This window comes from Malaclemys terrapin, chromosome 2 (genome assembly GCF_027887155.1).
Source record: "Malaclemys terrapin pileata isolate rMalTer1 chromosome 2, rMalTer1.hap1, whole genome shotgun sequence".
NCBI classification, from domain to species: domain Eukaryota; kingdom Metazoa; phylum Chordata; order Testudines; family Emydidae; genus Malaclemys; species Malaclemys terrapin.
Window position 1 is genome coordinate 206,282,472 of NC_071506.1, and position 23,326 is coordinate 206,305,797.

Below are 23,326 nucleotides of genomic sequence, written 5' to 3' on the forward strand. Positions count from 1 at the left end.
CTACATGTGAGCATCTAAATGCCAGCCCTAAATAAAGTTGCCTACAACTTGTGACCAGCTATTGAGGCAGAGTCTAATCTGAAGTCTGAGGATTAGTTGTTATTTCTAGAGACATCATAGTAATGTGCACGAAGAAGCCAAAAATCAGATTGGGGGTGCTTCATCATTACAGAGTTTGCTTCTTAGTTTATGAAAAAGAATTTAGTAACAGCGCTTTCTGACATTACTATACTTTAGCAGCTTGAATAAACTGCTTTATCAGCAACCAAAACCACTGTGGGCTTGTCTTCACTACCAGTGAGATCCATGCTGCTGCAACTGATGCAGTGGTTGTCGATTTAGTGGGTCTAGTGAAGACCTGCTAAATCAACAGCAGAGCGCTTTGCAGTCAATTCCAGCTCTCAGAGAAGAGTAAGATAATCGACTTGAGAGCGCCTCCCAACAATGCAGCACAGTGAAGACACCAGGGTAAGTTGACCTAAGCTGTGTCAACTTAAGCTACATTATTCACATAGCTGGAATAGTGTAACTTAGGTCAACTTACCCCAATAGTGAAGACAAGCCCTATGGTTGCACCCCCACTGTTATAACATGTTCACAGTTCCAGCTACTTTAACTACTCTGGCATAAACTATTCCCACAATATTGTTAAGCTTTCGTTTATATGCCCGCCTTCCAAAAAACCCTCAACCAAGAATTTATTAACTTTGAGATCAATTACATATAATTTTGCTTACGGTGGTAAAGGTCTCAGTATTGAGCAGTAATCCCTTAAAGTTTAAATCAATTTAATTTTGATACTCAAGTCACTGCAGTATCACCACATATACAAAAGACCAAAATTAAGACATTCCAGACCCAAGACTAGACATCCATGCCAACAGTTGTGCTTAAATTGCCATGTATAGGAGAAGAAACCATTTTTTAACAAGGCTTTGTATGCTGAACTCTACACTTTATCAAGAAATGTGTTGAGAGAAAAAAGTAGACCTCTATAATAGGTCCCCATCCATAAAGCAGCTTGACAACACTAATACCTTGCACCAAAGTCCTGCTGCAGCACTTCTGCATAACGAAGTCTATGACCTGACTCAATCCTGGGAATTAGTGCAAAGATAGATGTGAGAAACTCCAAGACTGAATTGAACTACACTATTAAAAGTAGTTAATGTTTCCCCATTAGTCTCAGCATCTTAAAATTGAAGAAATTAAGCAGCTATAAAGTTACAAATAGACTAAATGAAACACCAGAACACTGAGAAATTGTACAGCTAGGGCACCAACTGCTCGATCAGTCCGATTCCATGAATGGAATAATTTGGAAATATAAGCACTCCTATAAAACTTACTCCGTACTTTGCCTCCTTGTGACTCTACAATCTGGATGTTAGTGAAATTTGACGCTACAATACCCAAAGAAAATTTGATCAACACCTTTCATTTAACCTAGTCAGTTTGCTTTTAGTATTTGCATATCTCAATGTGGGATGTTTAGATTTTTGGCCACTTGAGGGCATCTGTATTGTTGCTAAGCCAATGAGAAATATATAAAGATATTTACTACAAGAACTAGAGTTCAAAGGTTCCCTTAGAAATCTATGCATGTTATGGGACAATACTCCCATTTAGCAAACAACCTCTTCTTGTAACATCTAGCTCTATTTTAATCTTCTGTTGACAAGTGTGCCCTGAATGTATGTGATGAGTATATTTTATATTTCATAATTCATGCTAAATTTAACAAGATCATGCTGATTGACAAATATATTCTTCCATTTTGATTCATGTTTTCAACATGAATATAGTTACTGTTAAAATCTACCTCGACAGACCTGTTCTAATGTTAGTTTGGTCAGAGACCTGCCTACTATTCAGTTCAGTATGATAGAGATTGCAGTGAGAGCTCCAGTTGAACTAATAAGTACTTAGCCCCATTTCATTCATAATTTCCTGAAACAGACTGAAGATGTTTGAGTTAAGTTTTGTGTCAGTGACGCTGTGGATTGCAGTCTGTGCCCAGTCAGAAGCAAGAGTGTCTAGACTACCTGGATGTTAATTTATTCAATTATTTTACTTCCTTCTCTTGGGAGACATTAATGCAGACTCAAAGGCAAAACAGTTTTACCAACCTACCATGGATTTTTCATCTATTCACACTGTACTATGTTAAAAAATTTAGTACATCACACAGAAGACAATTTTCAAAGTAAGTATCCCTATCAACTTCTAAATCAGAGTGTCACATTTTTGTTATGATCGGTGATAACACCACTATTCCCTTTTTAAGGGCATCAATTTTTCTAGCCAATGTATCACCAGAGACTAAAAAACTTGACATGGAAGTTAATTTAATTGGGAGTTTATTTTGAAAAAGTCTGGAGTAGAATGCATAGCAGGCACTCTAAATACTGATTTTGCAGGCTTTGATAATGCTGTGAATTACTGAATAGCATTACTGTATCAGGATGTGGCAAATTTATAAAATCTAATCTTTTGGGGTAACAGTATACTAAGAAACTGGTTTTAATGGCAATGTCTAGCTAGATCAGCATCGCAAGAAATGCACACAAGTTTAAAAGGAGAAGCACAGTTTGCCTCACCCATCCTTTATTATGACAATTGTTTCACTTGATAAAACTGTGCACTAGCCCAGGGCAGCAGGCAATTAGAATTTTGTAAGACTGAGTTAATTTGCAAATGACAGCATGTATCACACTAAAGTTCACAAAGCCTACCTAGATTTTCAGTTATACATCAATAAGTACAAAGTTTAAAAAAACTAAAATAGCAGAACTAAACACAAATCTTGAGTTCTGTAAAAGCTGCCACTTGCACAAAAAAAATTACTTTACATGCCTTAATAAAGCAGAAATCATTCAAGACAAGCTTAAGACACTGAGGCCATCAAGAATGACTTCACATTTCTCGATTTCCTGACTACAATATCGAGATTCTAATTAAGTCATGAAGCACAAGTTATTCAGTTTACTGCAATCCCTGTATTAGCCTAAACTATAGTAAACTATCAGCATGAACAACTTTATTGTTATTGCTATGTCTGCACATGCATTAGAATTTCTTCTGGCTTTAGTGACCATATTAAGAATTTGATGTCCGATAAAACTTGTTAGAGCCCTACCAGTGAATTTTATCAGATGAGCAGTCAGACTCCTAGATATAAAATTGAAAAAGCATAAACTTCTGTTTTTTGTAGGTAGAAATTGATGTAAAGAGATTACCACACGTGGGCAGTACCTAATTCTAAAATGCCAATGTCCATATTCTTCTCTTCTTCTCCCCCCCCCCCCCCCCAAAAAAAACCACACATGCTATCTTGGACTCTGATCAATGTTTTTCTTCCTTTCATTAAATTGGATCATTTCATACAGTCAATCCTATGTTTAAAGGAAAACTGTTAGGCCTGAAGCTTAAATTTCAGCAAATCTAACCCAGAAAGACTGTTATATGTAATCACTGCAACAATCACTTTAGCATTATGTTAGTACATGCTAAGCAGAAAGCCTAGCCCAGTTTTTGTTGCACAAGAGTTGAGGGGAAGAAGGCATAAATTGTATGAAGTTTAGAATTTTAGTTTTAAGATTGAAACAGATATGAGTTACAATTAAACTGACAGGGGGCTTTTAACTTGCGGGTCAAGACTTACCTTGTATTAGGTCTTGTGTTACATCTTTACTTAAGATTGGTCTCATTCTAGAGGCCATTTTCTATCCCACCCTTTCCTATGAGGAATTTCACATAGAGGGTGAAAACCCTACTACCCATTTACACCAGGTGAGACACAAGAAGATCAACTTAAAGATTCAAGCCTCTTCACTACTAAATTTTGAAGACTGCTTAAATAAATAAAAACCAGCGAAGTCAAACACTGGCCTCCTACTCTTAATAGTTGCATTTAATAGTACACACACGATTGTGTACAATGGTGAAATTTAAGTATGTGTAATTCAGCTCTTAAAGCCACATTTAGGCACCTAAACAAATTGTTTTTATTTTCAACAGTGCCAAGCATCCAGAAGCTGCCATTGATGTTAATGGGATCTGCAGACTAGTACTTTTGGAAGTTAAGTCAAGTCACTTGTCTTAGGCCAAGATATTCAAAAAGAGTGTCTATTAATTTAAAATTATAGCATATTTTACCACATTACTAGTTAATAAACAAAGTTTAAAACAGGTAATCTGGCCAAATAATCATCTTAATTTTATACAAATCTTAAATTCAGTCAAGGCTTTTAGAAGTCTCTTGGACTTTGCATGCCAAGTCATCTACAGGTGATAAACCCTAACACAGAAGAGTACACATCTTGCAATAACATTTAAGATCAGAGGCAGCTCTCCTGTTCATTCTGGTCACTTTCTAATCTGAGTCTACTACACTCTCATAAACGAAGTTCTTATTTTACTAAAACTCCTCCTTGATTTCCTTCCACTGACCTCAGCATACCAGCCCACCCTCTTTCCATTCACCACTTGCATGCATATTTTGGGGGAGGGGGAAGACCACGGATGTCTGGAAGATACAGGGTATCAGAACAAGAGTCCTTCCATACAGTAGAGATCAAGAAAACACAGCCAACAAATTCAAAGTATTGCTATCAAAAAAAAAAAAAAAGCAGCCTGAGTTTTTAGAAGTTTCATATAAGCCAAAGGAAACAACAACAGAATTGGTCCACAGACTACCTCCCCTCCGAAGGATCAGCTCTGGAGGCTAACCCCCACAACACACTGCATATTCTGAAGTGGCCCAGTGCAAAGCCAGCAAGTTTTCCTCCCCCGGTAGGGGAGAGCCCCAAGCCGCCTGGCTCGTTCTTTAACGAGACTCCAGCTACTTGGGGTGTTTTAAACTCGCTTTAAACACCCAGCTCCGGAGCAGCTTGAACTCAAGACACCCAGCAGCAGCATGGATACGAACAGGAGCCTCTCCTGCAAATACACATGCAGCTGAGACAAAAGCCCACAATGCAACAGATAACAGCCCCTGCAGTCAAGCAGCAGATTAGTTATTGGATAATTACATAGTACAAACAAACCCGAACCCGCTTCCCTTCCCCCCACCCTCCTGCTATCGGAGCCGTGCTGGAAAGCCCGCCAGCGCCTCCCCAAATCGGCCCCACGCTGCTCCAAGCCCGGCTGCAGCCCACAGGCTCTGCTGCGAGCCTCCCACCCTAGAGCCGGGGTGCAGAAAACTCGCCTCGCCCCGCCACAGGCAGGGGCCCCTCCAGCCTCCCGAGGGGCGCCTCGGAGCCGCAGCTGCCGCCTCCAGCCTCCCCAGCCACGCAACTGTCCGGACCGCCCAAGTCAAGCGCCCCCGCGTCCGAGCAGCTCCCCACCCAGGCACCCCCCCTCCCGTCCCGGGACCAGCGGGGACCTCCCGTCGCCTCCCCGGGCAGAGCCCTCCTCCGCCCTCCCAGCCCCAAACCTCCGCATTCCCTGGAGAGACACCCCCCCCCCCCGGCTCCCGCCCCCGGGACCAGCGCCCCCGCCGGGCTGGGAGCAAACCAAGCGCCGCCGGCGGAAGGGAGGACGCGGGGAAATAGCAGAAAGCGCCACTGACACTGCGGGGAGGCAAGAGCGCAAGGTTCCCCCAGCCCCGGGCTCCGGCCGTCGCCTGGCTCCGGCTCTGTCCGTCCGCGCCGGACGCTCCCCTGCCGCCGCGCTGCCGCCGAACCGAGCGAGAGGCTTAAAATGGCGTCGCTCGCAAGGAGGTTCTTATAGGGAGCGCAAGACTCGGCTGTATCCTGCCGCCGCTGCCGGGCTCGGCGCGCAGCATTCCACAGGCACCCAGCGCCAGGGCAGGGGGAGGAGAAATAGTGCCTGGCTCCCAGGGCGGAGGGAGACAAAGGGCAGCTGTGCGCCGCCCGCGCTGGGTAGCTCGCCCCTGCGGAGGGCGCTGGGGGAGGCGAATGGAGTTGCAGGGCAGAGGGGGTGGGGGGGAGTCTGGGAACACAGCGGGGGGGCGGGGGCGCTGTGGCGAACAAGGCAGGATGGGAGCAGTGATCCAGCAGAGAGGGAGGTGTGATGAGGCCAGGATGGGGAGGGGGTGGCGGAGACACCTTATTCTGGAGCTTGGGAGAGAGACTGGTTCCTTCCTGCCTGGGAGAGAAGTTGCTGCCGGGGGGGAGCAGCAGTGTGGTGTTGTTCTTAAAGGGGTAGTAACTACTTGGCAAGCGATCGGCCTCTGAGTCCCCTCACTCCCCCCATAACAAATTAGGATTTGCGAGCTGGGGTGGGGTTTTTTTACATGCAACTAGCTACAGAAACTGGTGTCGTGTTTCCCAAATGCTTGTTGTGGAGCCCAGTGCCAATAATAATCCCTCCGCTCCTTTGCGTTTCCGGCAGCACTGAAAACTTTCTGATTTACAACAGAAAACAATAATAGTTTCTGAGATCGGCTTGCAAAAAAAACCGGCGATGCCTCCTCGCCGCACACACTTTGCCTTGCTGGATGCACGGTGCCCTGCTTTCCTGTCCGCCACTCCTTTAAACAATTAGTGGCAGTGAGTCTGGGGAAGGTGGTTATGAGACTCATTCACGTAGGCGGAAACGCGTTCCGCAATTCCTTTATAAATATTTGTCAGGAAGCAGTTGCCAAAGAAAGTATCTAGTTATGCAATGGTTTTTTGGGAGAAAACTCGGCTTTTTCGCCTTCTGAAGGAGTTTTAAAAACAGGAAAATATGAATTACACAAGCTTTTCCACTGCATGCACGATCTTGCACATGTATTTCAGCCTCTGCATACACGATCGTGTATCGTAAACTGTTTTACACACTTTTGCATGTACTATCTTGCACTGGCAAAATATGCTTAACATCTTTAAAAAAAAATTATGAGACATTCACCAGTGCAAGATCACGGTTACAAATAAAGAGTTTATGTTAAAAACAACAACACCGTACTTGGCTAGAACAAGACGTGATTTTTTTTTTTAATCCATGGTTTTGTATTAGCAAAGTGTATGTTTCACCTATGTGGGCTGTTGTATTTGTTTTTGTATATACCAACGGTGTTGCATTGGGGTGTTTCATGTAGGGTTGGGTTTTTTTTTTTCATCATAATGCACTAGCAAGAACTCTTTTATAGGGCCTCTTTTTTTGTATCTTGAACTGGATATAATTCCCATAGGCTCTTTCTGCTCCTACCTGATCGTGTACCAGCAAAGAATATTTTTACACATAAGCGGCTCTTTCTTTGTATGCGAAATCTTGCACTAGCGGGATGTTTTAAATAGGCAGCTGATCTTGCCACTGGCGAGACTTATTGTGCGATCTCTCCGAACGCGCGATTTTGCCCCGACAAAGTATATTTCAGGCAAACAAAACTGCCTAATATATGGACTTTGTTGGCCGTGTCGCCTCGAGGAGCGCTCAGACCGTGCATACTTGTTGGAGTCGGAAGGGAAGATGCTTTAAAGTCTTCTCCATAGGAAGGAACGAAAGTGGATCGCCCACTGCTCCCGCTCTCGCGTTTCCTGTGCCAGGGCGTCCGGGTCATTAGGGGCGCGTTGTATTGACTCCGCTCGGCCCAGTGTTTTCCTTGGGTCCCGTCGCAGCCGCCCAGGCTCCGCCTCACTCATCCCAAGGGGTGGGGTTCGGGGCTGGAATGGCGAGCGGCGCTTGGGTGCCAGGAGGCCACGTGGGGGAGCGAAGGTGCCTCCTTTCTCCTCGACTTCCCTTTTTTCATCCCACTCCTCGCACGCTTTTGCCCGGGCAGGTAACGCCGGGCACCCGCAGGATAGAGCCGGGGTAGGACGGGAGCAGAGGCTTTCTCAATTGGGGGAGACTTAAGTTACTGTTATAAGTTAATGAGCTTTCAAGGTATCGGCTCTTTAACGGCCTCTGTTTTTACTTTCCGTTTGAGGGCATGCAACAAACTTCAGCCTGGTCCTCACAGCCATTGCCCTATTGGGGCCATTCTCCCACAAGCTGTCCAAGCTCCAAAACACAACCCCTAGCCTCTATGTGCTGTGTGCATAATCCTGCAGTTAGGGGCTTTATGCCTCCCATTTCAAGGAAGTACTAGGGACCCACTTTCATTAGCTAATATATAGCTCCTGATGCACAGCAAGCTGCTTTGAATACCCAGATTGAAAGACCCACCCCAATAACCTCATAAGAAACAAAATACAAGAATCAGGCACAATACTTTCTTCTTGGATCATAACCTGAAGGTTTGAGACTCAGACTCTGGCCGACTTCCAGCAGGAGGAAGCCTTTATTGTTCAATACAACTATTCTGCTGTAGGCAGAAAGGTGTCACCATTAGTGGCATTGCAATTTGCATCAGGCCTTTTCATTCTGCTTTATGATAGCTCTCCAACACAGCGTGGTTTTGGGGGGTTAGGTTGGAGGCTAGCAGCAAAAGAGTTGGGTTCTTTGTGAAACTCCTTTTTCCCCCAACTGCTTTGCTGCATGACCTTGGGTAAAATCTGTATCGATCATGTATACCTTGGCTACACCCTCTGTAAAATGGGGATAATATTACTGACTGACCCATCTTTTAGATTCTTAGATGAAAGGTGCTATTTCAGTGGAAAGTGTTGTTATTGGCAAATTCACTATAAGCAATTCCTTTGGGTCCTTGATAACAACAGTAGAATCAGTCAAATGCCCTTGATGCACTGCATGGTCCCAGATACCTTTCAGAGTTTCTTTGTGTGCTGTCCTACCCCCTGAGGTCTGAGGGGACGGGGCTGCTGGAGCCTGGATTTTCCAGGAAGGGTAGTGTGTTTGCTTCTGGCCTCAAGGCTGTAAACTGCTCTTCTTTTTGACATGAGGTGGACCATTGGAATGATCCTCTTTTAAAGGAGGTTTAAAATTTTTTTAAAATTATAAATCTCAGAAGGCCTTCAGCAGATTGTGTTGCCTTATAGTGAGTTGAAGAAAAGTTATAATATTGTATATTTTTAGTAATTTAATCTGTACTTGATTTATTGCAGAGTTGTTATGTTTTGTATCTAGGCAGTAGGCAATTAACATTTTGATTTGGTTTGGTTTTGCAGTATTTAGTTAGTGAGCAGTTAACTATTTACTAGATACTTTCTGTTTTGTGGAGCTAGCTGAGAAGAGCAGCTATATGTAAGTCTTACAATTGCAATTTACTTTAACTTGTAATATCACTTTGTTTTATAACACATGTTTCTAAAATACGATGTAAAACAGATACTGTACAGTATAGCAAAAGGGAAACATTTTGTCTTGGCTATTAGAATGCAGGGCTTCAGTTAATGAATTCACAATAAACAATGGAATATATACAATCAGTCTACTTATTGTCTCCCTAGCCCCCAAGCATGCATTATGTATATATATAGCTTTAAAAGTTTCTTAAGAGCTGATTAGTACTTTAATAAATTTGTTTTGGTAACCGTTTGTTAGTTGACTATACTGCAGACTTCTTTAAAAAAATGTCAAACAGCCTTCTAGCAAAACCATTGTGTATTTCTGCAATGAGAAATCTCCGCTGCAAAGGAGAACTTCTTGGTTAAATTGTAAAAGATAATGATTCAGATCTCTCACCCTTTTTTTTACATCCTTGGCATTGTTTTTGCAGAATCAACTTTTAACTCCACACCACAGTAGGAAGCAGCTAAACAGAAAAAAATGGGATAAAGGTAAATTTAGTTGGTCACCTTTCTTGCTAAGGCTATTGGAATATAGCTATGTCTTCTTAAAGCACATAGTAAAGAATAAGTAGCAATGGTACTAAAACTTACTCAAAGCAGAATGAACAATTAAAAATATATTTAAATCACTGGGCCTGAATCTTTGATTTCCCATACAGATGTTAAAAAGTAACTGGCTTCTAACCATGCACGTTTTAGGTGCAGATTACAGACTCAGTTACAATCTTGTTAAAATGCTAAGTGTTTATGTGTTCAGTTTAGCAATGCCACAATGCAGCATGTTGGACATTTAAAAAAAAATCTTCCACTGAAATTAAAAGTGCGGCGTATAAAAACATATTTGCTCTTTTCGTGGAACACATGGCAGGGCAGAAAAAAATAAAGCAAATGCTTGTAGCGTTCAAACATTCTACTTGAGACACAGGATTAAGTAATGTAATGCTTGCTGCATAGTTGGGAAATATCTTTTATTAATACAAGTCAAAAACTTTGCTGTAGTAAAACAAAGTGCTCTCTCAGCCAGACCCAACTTCGGTAAAATACTACTGTTAGCAGACACTTTAAACAAGAAAGAAAAATAAAGAATTAGCCACGTTTGAGCTCTTGGTTTGGTTTGCTTTTCTCGTAAAATAATGAGACAAAAAATGTTGCAGATATCATAGTTGTAGATCATCTTCTTGAAATGAAGGCAGACCATAAAACATTAATAAATTAGTGTAAAAATGATAGGTCGAAACAGCTAGTTAGTTGGTTGAAATTACATAAAATAGAGCACTCTGTAAGTGTTGTTCCAAATATTAGAAATAGTTATTAGTGACCAGAAATAGTCATTAATGACCAATACACTTTGTTTCAACAAAAAAGACTATTCTTTCATTTTTATGTTTTTCTTCTAGAGACATGCAACATTTCTGTTATCCGCCTTAATTTGTTTGAAAGCCAACAGCAGTTTAACTTTATATTTCAGGTGTGTTTCAGAAACTGAAAAAGTCTTTAACTGATTTAGCAGCTGAGACATTCCTCATCACAATATCCGGCATATTAAGCAGTAGATACAGCAAAACTAAACAAACCAAAATGGAAATTTTGCCCTTACCGAATACATATATTTTTACTACTTACCAAATTAATAAAGAGACTGCTTTGCATTTATAATATTAATGGTAGTTATTATAATTATGGCTAATTATGATCAAGGCCAACAGAAATCCACAAGTCTGTTCTCTTTTTGAATTTTGTCATATCTAGTTTCCCACAGAACCCAAGTTTTCATTTAAAAATGTATATAAATATATGTCTGACTCTTACTGATTATGTTACCTTGCCTTCCTAGTTTAAAGGAATGTGTGATTGCTGTGTTCAGCCAGCCTTGCAGAAAAACTAGCGCAAACAAACTAAAACAATAGACGCAAAGGTGCAATACCTACCTCCTCTCCCCCACTCCGCTCCATCTACAAGAAGCCATTTATTTTTCATATGGGTAACCCTTTAAATGTCAGTACTGTAGAAAGAAGAATGCTATATGTGATCAGAAAGAAAAACACTTTAAAAATTGAGTTGGTGTTTTTAAAAAAATGTTCAGTTTCAGTCCTGTTTTTTTAAGAGTGATTAGGACTGATTTTCCTATTCAGACTGACCTTTCCCAATTAATATGTAATCTGAAAATATTAGACATCAGGATAAGAGTTTCATTTAACAGACGTCCAAATAGGCTATTTTTAGACTAGGAGTTCAGATTTGCAGTACATCTCATAGCTCAGTTTAATCTTTTGATTTCTTTCCAGCTGCAAAGGCTAAGTAGTTGTAAATACCTCTTGTCAATCGAGAAAGTTGGCTACTCTCACACAAGCAAGTAACTAAGAATCCACTGGGCAAATCAATGGGAGTTGCTCTGAAAACTTTCATTTGGGTCTGCAGTGTGGTAATAGTTGTTCATGGCAGGTCTGTAATTATACAAAAGAAATAAGTATATATCTTAGACCTTGATTCTGAATTTCTTTGCAGCATGAAATATGGTTATCACCATACTCTAGAAGTAAGTATTTATGGTCATCATTGAAAGAGTATGAGTAATGGAGACAACAACTAGATACTCAAATGACACAAAGCGCTTACAGTATGTTTTCCTTTCAGTGTTCTTTCAATGCAGAGTAAATATCATTCCAGCTCTTAGAATCATCATTCTTTCCCCTTTTTAATTTCAAAATGGTTGCAGATTTTTCACTCACGAAAAGGTTAAAGGCGTTCCCCATCGCAAGAGGGATTATCTTACCGGAGGATTCTGGGACTGCAGATGTATACTGCGGCAAAATCCTAAATTCATCGGAAAAAAATCATCTCCAGACCCCAGCTGCTAAAAATAATAGAATTATAGTAAATCATTGATAAGATTAAAACATAAACCCACTTTTACATTCCAAAGTGTTTTAAAACATGAGTCTTTTCTCTTAATTCATTTCTTAAATAATGCAAATTTTAAAGTAGCTTTCCTATCCCGAGCACGCAGCGCCATGAAATCGATAATTTTTGATCTTTTGGTTAGTAGGCAACATGGTGAGCTATTGCAGTGACTGCAGGCAGCAGACATGTTCTTGTCAGCTAAAAATTTTCATATTGTTTTTGAGCCATTGAGATTTGTAGATGGGATATAGCCAGTTCTACCTTCAGCTCGCCCTTTGCTGTAAGGACGTAAAACAGCACAGTTTTAGATATACATTTAAATATAGATATATATTTTAAAAACAAGAAGCATTACTGGATTTTAAACAAAAAATTATGTTAAAAAGAGTGGCTGGTGTGATTATAATCACATCATGCAGGGTCCACGGTTTCCATTTAGTGAAATTTCGCAGAGGGCAAGTTCTTAAGAACATCCCTGCTGTGCAGAGTGAAAAGCATGAACAAACCAAAGACAGAATTCATCTGTGTTTATATTTTACAGACAATGAAAAACCTACTCTTTGTATGCCTTTTTTTCCACCTTATTATTTCATGAAAACTGCAGCATTTTCCCCACCCCCACCCGAACTCTCACCACCCAGCACTGCGGTGTGCGGTGTTTCTTTCTCTCTTTTTTCCCCCCCTCTTCTTCTTTTTTGCTTTCACAAATTCTGCACGCGCCATCTTTGTCTATTGTTACTCTTTTCTAATTTCAGTTACCCATTCTCTTTCAAATCAGTTAATAAATAGAACGCTAAATGCCTGATGGATGCCTGTGTGTTTAATTTTGGTCCCCATTTTGCTCTGAAAAATAATAATAAAAAACTCCACGCCCCACCCCAAGAATTTTCTAGTATTACCGTAACCTGTTGTGTATAGTGGTTATAAAAATATTATTAACATAATAGCAACAGCTGCAGCCTAAATAGAAGCTAGGAGATAATTAATGTGCTACAACAAATTAATTTGCTGCAGGTGCTTGTGCTCTGAACTGCGTAACCCAAACCATTTCAAGTCTGAATACAATTACTATTCTCCCCACATGCTAAAACAAAATGCAGAATGAAATATCTTGTTGTTATAAATATCTTGTGTGCGTGTTGTCAAAGACCATCCTCTCCCCTGAACATTTTAGCCATCAATAGAGAAGTGGAACAGACAATTTAAAAACCCTAATAGAAATGTATATATATTTAAAGGCGCTCCTGTGATATGTCCAAGCTTGAAGATGTAATGTCTGCCTATATATTAAATTATACCATTCATCTCTAACCTTCTGTATTCCAGAGCTTTGTAGGTAAAGACATACTGAGGTATTGCATATGTATAATTGGGAAGGTGTAGGTTGTAAACATCTCAGTAGTAACTGATGCAAATTTGTATATTTTCCATTTACTTTATGGTAGAGAAAAGCAATTGTATTTGCTGTTCAGGTTATAGAATCTGCAGTGAATTAGATGAAGAATTTTACTCTCCTCTCTGATAAACAGTGTTAATGGGAGCCGGTTACTAGTTTACCTTTCAGAAATATGCCAAGTAACACACTGCAGCACGCTAAGACTACAAGGACTGGAGGCTGAGTGAAGCTAAACTGCCCAGAAGCAACTGTCCATATTCATTCTTGCACCACAGTTCAACGATTAACTTTGGGCATGTAAAAAGACCATACAGACGTAATTGCCGGAAACATTGTGAAGAAGCTGAACTGAGGCTGAAGTTTAGAACTAAATTGCGCTGATTTTTCTTCATTAACATTATACTAATGGCATCTTAGTGAGGTGCCACCAGTACTCCTCGTTCTTTTTGCTGATACAGACTAACACGGCTACCACCCTGAAACCATTCTACTAATGGAAATTAGTTTTCTGTCTTCATTACGGCAATGTACAGCACACTCTTTTGAAAATGTAATTAAAGCAAAGAGTTGTATATTGTGTATTTTAATAGACTGCTCATTCGCTGAGTAAACTTAAAAAAATTATTCTGTAATCTAACAAAAGTAATAGTGTGTGTATCCTAACAGAACTATAAAACTAATTTCTTGGAGATTGCATAGATTATATCTATATTTTTGTTCAACTTACCAGTGAGTACTTGGAGGGAACCTTGATGCTGAAACACCACTTGCACTGCACGCTGGCTGTGAGGTTTGATGCATAAAAGATATTCTTAAAAGGCCTGATGAGCTGTCCTTACTCACATTGGTAAATGCTTACTGACATGAGTAGTCCTACTGAAGTCAATTGGATTACTCGTGAACAAGAGTAAGGGTTGCATAAATAGGGCCTAAACTAGAGTTTGTATGCCTAGAAGATCTCATACCTTAATGAGAAATACCTACAGCCATCAGTTATTCAGAGATCTATGTACTCCACCAGGGAAATTTTCTTGGTTTATATGAAAGCTTTGGTGTCAGAATCTATTTTATTTCTGCTGATTCTTCTCATCCACTTTAAGGGCCTGATTCTTAAGTCCTTACATATGCCAAGCTTCTGTTGATGTCAATAGTTATTTTGCTAGGGTAACAACTGCAAGCTCAGTCCCTATATTTTAGATATTCCAGTAATGTCCATAACAGTTTATTATAATATTCCACCCCAAAAAAGAATTATCCTGTTTATTAAAATGTACCACTGATTTGCATATGTAGCTCCATAAAACAAAAAACAAGATACTTTTTCTCAAACCTCAGCACAAAATGTATATTTCTGTATTCCAAGTCCAAAATTTTTCTTCTCCCACAGTAAGCTTGGTACTATAACATGGGCAATGTTAGGCTTCATCCTTGGAGCACCACCAAAAAAAACCCCGTCTGATTTGGAAGTAATTCAGGATCAAGCTCTTAGACAGAAAAATAAGTCTTGTTCCAAATAGGGGGCCATGTTTTGCTTTCAGTTGATTTCAGTAGGACTTCTGATTAAAAACTGACAGTACAGTACAATATAACTGAAGGAATAAAAGATAACTACATTATTCAAGACTAGGAATTATACTATCATTATTCTAGAGCAGAAATAGTTACCAATTTGTAACTTTGTTTTCTATCTAAAGTACTTAGATAGAAAACATAGTATCTGAGCACCTCACAATGTATAAATTATCACCACAACATCCTATGAAGTAGTAGTATTCCAAATGTACAGATAGGGAACTGAGGGAGACTAAAGGCCAGGTTTTCAAAGGTATTTAGGTGTCAAAAGATGCAGATAGGCCCTTGCTGGGATTTTCTAAAGGGCCTAGCTGCCTAACTCCCATTGAAGGGAGCAAGATGCTTTTGAAAAATCCCACTAGGTGCCTATGTGCATCTTTCGGCATCTAAATACCTTTGAAAACTCTGTCCCCAAATCACTTGCTCAGTCACAGAAGAAGAAGGGGGCATAGCAGGGCATTGAACCCAAGTCTTTTGAGTCTTAGGCTAGACCCCAATAAATAGATCATCCTTTCTCCCTATTCCTAGTCACTATAAAGAAAAATATAGTACGTGTTCGTGGCAACTGCCATACATATAGTGAGTATTTATTTGAGGGGAAAGGGGTGTTGTGTATAGTTTCTTTATTTCAAGAGAAGGTATATTTATAGGAGTTTTTTTCCACTAATTTCAAGAAAAAATAGTAGTAGATATGTTTTCCAGCCCTCTTATTAATGTTCCCTCCTCCCGCTCCCCCCCCCAAAAAAACCCCAAGAACAAAATAAAAGGGAAGGGGAGATTTGATAGCTATATGTGAAGAAGAGAAAATGGATGGATGCAAGATGATATGACAGTCATACGTTGTATTGCTGTGGGTATGTATGTAACTAAACTATCTTTTCATGGGTAAATCAGGGGTTCTCAAACTTCATTGCACTGTGACCCCCTATTGACAACAAAGTTACTACATGACCCTGGGAGGGGGGCGGAGCCCAAACCTGGCCACCCTGGGTGGTGGGGAGAGGGGACTGCAGCCCAAGCCCTGCCGTCCCAGGTGTGGTGGAGAGGGGGGCCACAGCCTGAGCCCTGCTGCCCTAGGTAGGGCTGGAGCTAGAGCATTAGTCCTGGGTCCCAGCAAGTCTAATGCTGGCCCTGGCAACCCCATTAAAATCAGGTTGTGACCCACTTGGGGGTCCTGACCCACAGTTTGAGAACCGCTGGACTAGAGTGACTAAAGATTCAGTTTTATTATGACTGTTGACCCTGGGCCCAGTCCTGGCAGATCCTGAGCACCAGCTACAACATGCCTTCCCCTAGAAAGTGAGGGAAATCAATGGGACTACTCACATACTTACAGTTAAGCACATATGTGAGTGCTTTGCTGGATCAGGCCTATGGTACCTGTACTTCTGCAAGAATAAAAAGCCTTTATTTGAATTTCATCCATCACAATTTATGTAAATCCCAACTACACAGAATACATTTCTGTGATTTCTCTCTTTAAAGGGGCACTGTCAAATGGAAATCTAGTCAACATTAACAAATGAGTTAAAAGCACTTTCATATGGTGCAGCTACTCGTGAGTCTCCTGCTAATTTTTATGGGGTTTACAGTTGCATTTTTTTGTTTGTTTTTAAAAAATGTTTTGTCTCTACACAGGCGCTCACCTGTAGTCTTTAGGGTTGCCAACCCTCCAGGGTTGTCCTGGAGTCACCGAGAATTAAAGATTAAGTCATGTGATGAAACCTCCAGGAATACATCCAACTAAAATTGGCAACCCTATCTAGTCTCCATCCCCACAACTCCCTGGGAAGTCTGGTTCCACAGATCCATGCCAAGAGATATACCCACCTGACCTCAGCAGCCTTGTATGCACTTTTCCAGGTAAACGCCACAGGGCTCAAGGGGTGACAATATGCACCCTGCACACCCTCCTCAGCCTACTCAGTTACCTCCCTCTCCTTCAATACAGACTGTGCTGAGAGGGCTCTGTCAGGTCTAGAGGTGTGGGGGCTGTGACGTTCCCCTCTGGTGTTACCTGGACCAGTGATCTGCTAGGTCACTCCAATCCCTGACTCTGGGAGACAGCCTTACCTGCTCTGCTGTGAGAACCCCCACTCCTGGGCTGTTCATGCACAGCCTCTGGCTTGTAAATTGCCCCTTGGATTGTGCAACTGAATGACACTAGCCAATATCTCCAGTCCCAGACACAACCCTAGGAAACTCCGTCTTGCAGTGTCCAGTTATGCCCGCTGGATGCTGCAGTTGATATGTACCAGGCTTGTTATCCCAAGGGGAGTCTCTGACACACTTCAAACCAAACGTGTTGCTTCAGATACAATAAACAAACAGATTTATTAACTATAAAGATAGATTTAAGTGATTATAAGTCAAAGCATAACAAGTCAGATTTAGTCAAATGAAATAAAAGCAAAACGCATTCTAAGCTGATCTTAACACTTTCAGTACCCTTACAAACTTAGATGCTTCTCACCACAGTCTGGCTGGTTGCCCTTCAGCCAGGCTCTCCCCTTTGATCAGCGCTTCAGTTGCTTGGTGGTGATGTCTGTAGATGGAGGTGGAAGAGCATGGCAAACATCTCTCCCTTTTATCATGTCCTTTCCTCCCTCTTGGCTTTGCCCCCCTCCCCTTCAGAGTCAGGTGAGCATTACCTCATCGCAGTCCCAAACTGACCAAAGGAAGGGGGGTGACTCACTCGAGAGTCCAACAGATCCTTTGCTGCTGCCTAGGCCAGTATCCTTTGTTCCTGTGAGGCTGGTCTGGGTTTGTCCCATACATGCCTTGATGAGGTGTGAACTGCCTCTCTGCTCTTAGAGGGTTTTTGCCTGGGTTTATTTTAATCTATGAGGATACATTTTCAACCTCATAACTATATATTTGAAATTATAACCTATAACATTACTATAACTAACAACAATGCTCAGAGCATCATGAGCCTTCCGAAGACACCCAATATGACAAACTTTTCATTGGATACCACACAATCATTTTATAAGGATGAACATGGGGGTGTAGGGTGTTCCCAAGAGGTACAGAACATCACAGGGGTATTGCCGCAGAAGTGGCTGCCCTCCCTTGCCTACAAAAGAGGGGATAATGGGCAGGGAGGACCCCTCCACACATGGATCAGGCAGGGGATAATTTGGCCCCTGGTAATGGCTAACAATTTCTGTCAGCGACAAAGCTGAATCTGGTGGGGGACTTGGATTCAAGATTTCTGAGTTCTACTCTCACCTCTTCTGCTGACTCGGTGTGTGACCCTGGACAGGTCAACCTCTCTGTGCCTCACATCACCCACCTCCACGAACATTGTGAGGCTTAAGTAACTAATATTTGCAAAGGGTTTTAATGTCCTCCAATTAAAGGTGCTATAGAAGTGCTCTTGTCAGCACTGAATTTTGAGACTGTAGCCTGTAGGCTGATTCACCTCAGTGTTCATCTCAGTTTTGCTAAGCGGACAAATATTTATTTTTGCACAGGACTCCTCTGCATTGGGGGTGTCATAGGGCAAGCCTCCTCGCTTAGGGGCCCTGGATGGCAGCCATTTCCTTCTACAAGCTACTTCCTTAATCCCTCCCAGCTTTGCTGCTTTTGCCACTGCCTGACCACCATCCATCACCACCCCCCCCCGCCCCAGCCCCAGTTCTGATTTAGGAGTCACACAGCTTATCAAATGATTTTTGTAATCAATTAACATTGCTGCATAATGGTGCAGAATTTAGTACAGCTCTGCTGCATGAATTATGCAGTGAGGCCTCCCAATTTAAGTCTGATGTGGCACACAGTACAAGAGGCCTTGAATGTGACTGAGCTCATGCTACAGAAGGAAGAGGGAGCTAATTAGGAGGTCTGGCAGGGGTAGGGATCCTCAGTGCAAATACGGAAAATCCTAATAGTAGAAGGGGGGAGTCAGCTGCCAACATACTCTCCTTTGAAGATCTCAGAAACCTGATCCTTTTCCCAGCTGCAAGCAGCCCTCTTCCCATAACATCCTGCCCCTACAGAGGGAGAGATGAAGAACAAGTTGTCAATGGCCTCATCACCTTCCCCCTCTCTCCCACTCCACCCTGCAGATCACTGTTGTTGGAGGGGGTCCCCCTGCTGATCCTGTAGTACCAGAGATGGGTGGCACACACCTCTCCATTGTAACGTGTTAACCAATTGCATTTGTCAGTAAAGAGCTGCTAAACATTTCTTGTGGTACTGGAAGTAAAATCTGGGACTCTTACTTGCTTTCAGACCCATTTAATTTCCAAATATTCAGAGCTATAAGCATCTAACAATTCTCCATGAGAGCTAAATCCTGCATCTTGGTAGGAGGTTAGACTAGATGACCCTTGCGGTCCCTTCTAACCTTATGGTTCTATGATAACACTTACAATAAAAATACAGATAGACTCCAATGTTTCCTTACCTCAACTGTCTGAGTCCCCGTAGTATCTGAAATTTGTACCTGATCCTGTACCTAAAATATGAAAACTGTCCCTCAAGGCCTTTACAAAAATCAGTATTACCTATATGATGGATAGATGACACTTTTCCTTGCCCCCCTCCCTATCAATCTGTATTCACCCTTTTTGCCCCTTACTGTCTGATCATTTGAGAGCTCTGTATTCTTTAGAACTGGTCAAATAGTTTTACAAAATGATTCTTGAGTATTTTCTTGAATAAAAGCGCTGAACCAGGTTTGCTGTGATTTCTGGGCTCGTACCTTTGCAAGTGTTGAAGGACTCTTGTATATTTGGAGGCAATGATTGTGAGATGCAAAACCCATACATATTTTTACTCAAGCCTTCATTCATTTTAAAAATTGTACCATAAATTCATTTTTGTTGTTCTTTCTTACTCATTATTCAGCTGTTTAAAAAGTGTTCATCAAACAGATCACTCACTAACTAGTCAAAGCAAACAGTTCATAAAAAGACACACAGGGTGAAAATTATTCATTAAACTAATTTAAAATTAGTCTCTAGCCAAAAAAGGGCTAAATTCATAACACATATGTGAATCAAATAATTCAACCCGCTCTAATCTGAAAGATTTCTAGCTAGGCATCTACCTCAGCCCAATAATAAAAACACTATCCGGAGTGTTAGCTAGTTCAGGATTATAGGATGTTGTTACAGAAAAGGTGACAATAATAGATTGTATTGGAGCTGTACATCAGAGAGAAAATCAGAGCCAAGAGACTGATAATGAGTATGGTGAGTATTTTTTCTGCTTATGGGTGGAAAAGCCAGCGAAGTCTCTTTTTGAAGACAAAGCACATAGTAATGTGATCATAAAAGTCTCCTAATGGGTACTATGTGATGTAGAGTAAATGTATTCATTTCAATATATTATTCCTATACCTCTGCAATCTTTTCAGAATGCTACACAGTGTAGTGTGTATGTTATTGCAATGATATCACTAAATGTAGGCAGAGCTAATTCACCTGTTTTATTATTACTATTATTTTTGTTATTCATATTTATATTGCAGCAGCTCCCAGAGATTTCAATTAGTGTTGGGGAGCCTGTTTTGTTAGGCAATGTACAGACATCCCTGTCCTGAAGAGGTTATGTAATCTCAGATGACAAGTGACATACAAAAGGCATGGGAGGAATATTATAATTATAGGCAGGGTGGGTAGCACTATATATTGTTAAGGTTGCCTGACTCTTTTATAAGATCTATAAGAGCCTGGTTTCAGTTGCTTATAATTTTGCCAAACTTTACCATTTGCCAGTATCTCGGGTTTCTGTTATTCAGGGTTTATTAATTTCATGTTTCAGGACTGATTTCTTTTAGCAATTTTTGAGATTTGTGTAGATGTCCAAAAATCAGGGGATTTGGTGGCTCTCTCTTTGTGTCTATTGCAATGAGTAATGTATATTACATACATTACTCATTAGAGCAGTATAGACTGCAATAAGTAATCTCTTCGTAATGTTCCCTAGTGCACTTTAACATAGTACTGTTTCAAACAGCACTACATTAAAGCTCACTGGGGACCTTTAGTGCACACCAGCAGGATCTACATGGACCAATTAATGTGCAACACAGTGCATTTTAGAAATCACACCCCTGTTATCTGCATTATTGCTTTATGTACACAAGCCCTTAAATACAAGTAACCGTTTCTAGTGGATAAATACCAATTTATTTTCTTTTTTAATGGGGGGGGGGTATTAGTATTTAATCAATTAAAACCTAAAATCAGAAGCCCTATCTATATCTCTATCAGCAATCCCTGTCTGCCTCAGTACTTAGCCATTATTAATTGGTTGATTTATCATTTAGGCATCACAGCAGAAACGGGTCTGGATGAGAGGTTTGAAGGAGGAGAGGACAGTGGCCTTAACTAAAACAAATTCATGAAACTGCATTTCATTGCTTATCTAAAGCAGGGGCACAAATCTTGTATTGTCTTATTGTTTCCTTGTACTTCCTGATTTACAGCCTTACAAGAGTCTGTTGTCTCCTGTCTTATACCTAGATTGTAAGCTCTTTGGGACAGAGATCTTCTCTTTGTTCTGTGTTTATAGCATCTAGCACAAGGGTAGGCAAACTATGGCCTGCGGGCCGCATCCGGCCTGTCAGACCTTTTAATCTAGCCCTCGAGTTCCCACCAGGAATGGGGTCGGGGGCTTGCCCCACTCCACACGTGCCGTGGCTCTGCGCAGCTCCCGGAAACAGCGGCATGTCCCCCTCCAGCTCCTACATGTAGGGGCAGCCAGGGGGCTCTGCACGCTGCCCCCACCCCAAGTGCCGGCTGAGCAGCTCCCATTGGCCAGGAACTGCAGCCAATGGGAACTGCAGGAGCGATGCCTGCAGACGGGGCAGCACACAGAGCCACCTAGGCAGCACCGCGCTTCCACATAGGAGCCAGAGGGGGACATGCCGCTGCTTCCAGGAGCTGCTTGAGGTAAGCACTGCCCTGAGCCTGCACCCCTGACCTTCTCCTGCACCTCAACCCCCTGCCCCAGCCCTGATCCCCCTCCCACCCTCCGAACCCCTCATCCCCAGCCCCACCCCAGAGCGCGCACCCCCAGACGGAGCCCTCACCCCCCCACACACACCAACCCTGTGCCCCAGCCCAGAGCCCCGTCCCACACTCCGAACCCCTCAGCCCTAGTCTGGCACCCTCTCCCATACTCCAAACCCCTCTGCTATCTTCCCAGCCCACAGCTCCCTCCTGCACCCCAAACACCTCATCTCTGGTCCCACCCCAGAGCCTGCACCTCCAGCCGGAGCCCTCACCCCCTCCCGCATCCCAACCCCCTGCCCCAGCCCAGTGCCCCCTCCCGTACCCTGAACTCCTCGTTTCTGGCCCCACCCCAGAGCCCACACCCCCAGCTGGAACCCTCACCCACTCCTGCACCCCAACCCCCAATTTCTTGAGCATTCATGGCCTGCCATACAATTTCCATACCAGATGTGGCCCTCAGACCAAACAGTTTGCTCACCCCTGATCTAGTACAGCGGTCCTTCTCTGTGACTGAAACTTCTAGGCACTATGGTAATATAAATAACAAACAACAATAAATATGTTCTGGATTTTCCACAGGAAAAAATACTTTTGGAAGAGAGGAAATGTTTTCTGTCCAGAAATCCTCTATGGTCTCTTCCTTATTAAGAGAGACTTCAACATTAGTAGGAGTCATCTGCCTTTCCCCTTCCATTAGCATGTTGGAAATGTTTCCTGTTGAAATATGAATCTTAATTTTCAACCATTCATTTTAGAAAATGCTCAGTTACTGAAATGAAGTCCATATTTCAAGATGTGCTATTTAGAGAGAGACACTGTTCAGTGATCAGTTTGTCTCCATCCCTTTAAAAACAGCACTGGCTCAGTTTGGCCCTTAGATACATGGACACAAGTCCCTATGAAGTCAATGGGATTTATCTGAGGGCAGAAATGAGCCCCAAATCTCAAACACAAGGAGGCAGATCCATCCCTGCATTGGTACCATGGCAGAGAAGTGGTAGCTCACACTTTTATCTATCCAGGGCTGCCCTAACTCAAGCCCCTGCAGCAATCGCCCGTACTGGCTACTACAGTGTTGCAGAATTCTGTGGGATCAGACCACACTGGCCTCTCCCTCTCTCAACCCAGACTGGGACACCCTTTGTACTGAGGGAAGCTGTTTGGGGAGAGAGGCCATAGAGTTGGCAGAGCCTGTCCCAGAAGTCCTTATGGGCCCTTTGTGCTGGCAGAAAGGGGTCACAGTGCACTGATGAATTTTATTCCCCTACAACTTTTAGGTCCTTAGAAAAGTTGGGATTCTTATATATCAACCACAAACTCCCCCAGAAGGCAGGCTGCCTAGAAAA

The 23,326-nt window shown here is 42.0% G+C and overlaps 1 protein-coding gene and 1 long non-coding RNA gene across 2 annotated transcripts in view; one reads left to right on the forward strand and one right to left on the reverse strand.

Moving 5' to 3' along the window:
* Nucleotides 1-5,772, reverse strand: part of CTNNB1 (catenin beta 1) — a 32,995-nt gene extending 27,223 nt beyond the window's left edge. The window contains exon 1 of the mRNA XM_054019576.1: nt 5,573-5,772. The gene's annotated coding sequence lies outside the window, so the exon portion shown is untranslated. The remainder of the gene's footprint in view (nt 1-5,572) is intronic.
* A 3,798-nt stretch (nt 5,773-9,570) lies between these two features.
* LOC128832307 (uncharacterized) lies at nt 9,571-14,126 on the forward strand. Its single transcript, XR_008443958.1, has 2 exons — nt 9,571-9,629; nt 13,594-14,126. It is a non-coding gene; the product is annotated as an uncharacterized LOC128832307 (long non-coding RNA).
* The last annotated feature ends 9,200 nt before the right edge of the window (nt 14,127-23,326 follow it).